A 5,000-nucleotide genomic window follows, 5' to 3' on the forward strand; every position below is an offset into this window, starting at 1 on the left:
ATTCGGGGCTGCAAATCCTTAAAGCCCTTAAAAACATACTTGAAAAAACATAAACTTTTACACTAGTTTGATGGTTTGAATAAAAATGAATGTGGGAGCAAACATTAGTAGGTTTCCTGTAAATATCAAAAACAAAGCCTCTATTATTTCTATGCACTAAAACATCTAAAAATGGCAATTTACAACGATTCTCTTCTTCAATAGTGAATTTTATGGAGTATACTAAACTATTTAACTTTTCCAAAAAAATATTTAGATTCTCATATGTAGGCCAAACACAAAAAAATATCGTCAACATAACGAAACCAAAGAACCCCTCTAGGCAAAATCGCTGGCAACAGTTTTACTTCGAAAAATTCCATGTAAAGGTTACTGAGTACTGGGGATAGGGGATTACCCATTGTCATTCCAAACTTTTGTAGGTAGTACTTTCCATTAAAAACAAATTTACAGTCTTTAACACATAATTTTATCAATTCAATAATTTTGTCATAAGATAAAGGTAAAACAGGCTTACTTAATTCTTCGGATAAAAATGTCAATAGATCGTCAACTGGAACCTTCGTAAATAAAGACGTTACATCAAAACTTATCATTTTAAAGTTAAAATCAATGCGAGCACTAAGCAACTTGTTAACAAAATCTGTATTATTCTTTATATGTGATTGGGATATATTTCCAACAATAGGCATAAGGACTTGCACTAACCACTTCGACAATTTGTATGAAACACTACCAACTGAACTGATTATTGGCCTGACAGGGTTATTAATCTTATGAGTTTTAATAAGACCGTACATATACGGTAATGTGGCACATTGGGAAGAAAATTGCTTAATGAGTGCATCATATCCTTTCAAGATGGATTTTAATTTCCTATTGAAATTACTATTTACAGATTCTAAGGGATTTCCACGTACTTCAGAATAAGTTTCATTATCCGACAACAGATTATCCATCCTTCCCACATACTCATCTTTATCCATTATTACAAACACGATAGACTTATCTGCCTTCGTAATATGCAGATCATTATCATTCTTTAACTCACTGTAACACTTTAAAAAACGCTTTGGAATGCTAGTTGATATTGGTTTTGACATAGCACCATAAACAATACCTTTACAAATGTTTACATCATCACTTGACAAATTGCCATTTCTTTCCAGATTACAAAAAGAGTTTGCGACATCGACATAATCAATATTTCCTTTAGAGAAAGAAAAACTTAAACCATAACCTAGAGCACTATAAGCATTATCTTGTAAAGGTTTACTTGACAAATTCAATACAAAATCAGGGTTACCATGCTTATTCCAATCACTGTTCTCAATCAACACTTTTAGTTTTGTTCTTAATCGGTTACTCACTCTTCGGCACTCTGTTCTCAGTTTTCTATAACTATAATCCATTAGCATATGTTTCCAGTTTACTGGAATAAGCATATGAAAACAACGTCGTTTTTCACTCAAAATTCGGAAAGCTTCTTGAAATTCAATTTTCGTGATTTCAATATATTTCTGTAGAATTAAGCGCTGATATTCATCAAAAGGTCTGTCAGCTAGTTTAAGCAGTCTTCGTGGGATGTCGTGACTGCTTTCTGTTCTTCCCTGAATAAAGCCCACAAACTGAAGCTTCGTCATGGATTTCTCAAGAATTGTCTACAGGAACATGTGGTGCCCAGATCGTTCATCCCACGAAGACTGCTTAAACTAGCTGACAGACCTTTTAGTTTAACGATTGTTATATTACTAGTATTTTATTTTAAACTACAATTGTTTATTCATTTTTAACGACTGTTTGTTATTTTAGCATATTGATGATGCTTTGCTAGTTTGTGGCTTTTATTTCAGTTTTGTTAGGTTTCTTTATTGTATGATTTCATTTTCTATTTCACTTTGTACCCTGAAGAAGTGTACGTAATACACGAAAGCGCTTGGTACCTGGTCTTTTCCTTTCCTGTTTCCTGTGGATTTTACCCTTTAATATATATATATATATATATATATATATATATATATATATATATATATATATATATATATATATATATGTATATATGTATATATGTATATATGTATATATGTATATATGTATATATGTATATATGTATATATATATATATATATATATATATATATATATATATATATATATATATATATATATATACCGCATCATCATCACTATCATAAGAATTAACCTTCCCTTTCCTGATGAATAATTTTCCTGAAATTCAGGAATTTTCACCGAAACGTCAATCACTGAAACCTCAACTGTCAGTCATATTTTTGCCCTTGTCTCTCAGTCTAGCAATCTAGAGTCAACCTTTTTTTCTTTATTGCAGACGGGCGGATTTCAATATTCCAATTTGAAACACATTTCATATTCTTACAACACCACACATCATCCCCACAACAATAAGCATATGTAATCTATATAGACGTGTGTGTGTGCGCGTGTGTTTGTTTGTGTCTGTCTGTGTATGTCTGTGTTTGTACGGTGTTCATAAAGTCTCTTTACACTCTACAAAATATATTACAAAAACAAATAATCAGTAGATATGTATTTTTTCCCCAAATAGCACAGCTCTAAGGTCACCATTGCACGAACAAAGCATATCAAGATTAAGATTAAGGTTAGGTTAGGTTAGGATGGGCTAGGTTAGATTTCTTGCTATGTTCTCTGTAGCCTAGCCTCGTCAGTAGCGACAATAACGTTAATGATCTTTTGTTTGATATCAATGATGACTTATATCTCTATTCGATATAGGTAGTAGGTTGGCCATGGCACCAGCCACCCGTTGAGATACTACCGCTAGAGAGCTATGGGGTCCTATGACTGGCCAGGCAGATTTACATTGGATCCCTCTCTCTGTTTACGGCTCATTTTTGTTTTGCCTACACATACACTGAATAATCCGGCCTATTCTTTCTACATTTTCCTCTGTCCTCATACACTTAACAATTTGAGATTACCAAACAATAATTCTTCGCTGAAGGTGTTAACTACTGCATTGTAATTGATCAGTGCAGTAATAATAATAATAATAATAATAATAATAATAATAATAATAATAATAATAATAATAATAATAATAATAATAATGATAATAATAATAATAATAATAATATGATTTTGTTTCAGTAAACCATGCCACACATTATGCCTTTATTTGAGGAATAGCCATTTCAGGAGTTAATTATCTGTGCATCTTTCATTAATAGAATGAGTGAATTACTCATATGCAATGTGATTGAAAACTTTCGTAATTTGCGAGTAGATGCAATGCAACAAAGCTGGTTAATATACATTATCTCATCAATGGTTTTAGTAATATATATTTTAAATTATAAAGGGATGTTATGGACAACTTTTGGATATATACATACACATATGTATTCGGTATATATATATATATATATATATATATATATATATATATATATATATATATATTATATATATATATATATATATATATATATATATATATATATATATATATATATATATTCATATATAAATATTATATATACACATATACTATATATATATATATATATATATATATATATATATATATATATATATATATATATATACATATATATATATATATATATATATATATATATATATATATAAATATTATATATACACATATACTATATATATATATATAAATATATATATATATATATATATATATATATATATATAATTTCACTATATATAAATGTATATAATTATATATATGTATATGTTTATGTATATATATATATATATATATATATATATATATATATATATATATATATATATATATATTTACATATACTGTATATATATATATATATATATATATATATATATATATATATATATATATATATATATATGTGTGTGTGTATATATATATATATATATATATATATATATATATATATATATATATATATATATATATATATATATATATATATATATATATCTACACGCACACACAAAGAGAGTGGTGGAGGGAAGAAGAAAGAAAAGTCATCAGAGTTTCAAGAAATCTCGTAAGTGACTTTGTGTCCTCGAGGTAGAACCAACTCAACCTTTAAAAAGTTTCGGGGTAATTCCCTTGGTCTCCAATAAACATTTTTATAGACCTGAGAGTCCGCCATTCCTCTTCATGGGAACTTCTTGGAAGGATTCAGACTTTATTCAAATTACCGGCGCACGAGCTTCTTCCAAGTTCATTCGACGGAATTTGGGTCTACGTCAGTCTCTGTTGGGATATGTAATATATATGTATAAATATATATATATATATATATATATATATATATATATATATATATATATATATATATATATATATATATGTATATATATATATATATATATATATATATATATATATATATATATGTATGTATGTATGTATGTTTTTTATATATACGAGCATATATTTCTTTGCAGTCACACTGAGTGGTATTGTCAGATGCATATCTAATAGGTCTTTCTGGTATAGGGAAGAGAGAGTAGTCATACTATGGTGAGAGCGGGTACCCCAGGAGGAGACGGGACGGGGGTGGGAAGGGTTGAATCTCTGCGTGTGTGCCTATCTGTCTAAATATTTAGCCGTTATTTTTGACGGGTCGCGCACATTAGTATCTGTTATAAATCACGGGTAAAGAGAAAGTCAAAATGGCCCGGATATTAAAAAACTCAGACATTCTTTTTCCTATTTATTTAATCAGGTACTAGATTTTAATCCTTTTAATCAGATTGTACGAAAATGATCACTTTTTATATGTAAAAGAAAGTTTGATAATAACATTAGACAAAAAAATTGTTTCTATTCCTAGTGTATAATGTTATCGTCAGTCAGTTTATTTCTACCAACTATATTTTAGAGGGAAAATCCAGAAAGGTGAAATCATTTCTCATATAACTACAATGGTGATAATAATTCATTATATTTAAGTGTCACATGCTGTCAGTTTTCT

The sequence above is a fragment of the Palaemon carinicauda genome, chromosome 10 (genome assembly GCF_036898095.1).
Source record: "Palaemon carinicauda isolate YSFRI2023 chromosome 10, ASM3689809v2, whole genome shotgun sequence".
Taxonomy (NCBI): domain Eukaryota; kingdom Metazoa; phylum Arthropoda; class Malacostraca; order Decapoda; family Palaemonidae; genus Palaemon; species Palaemon carinicauda.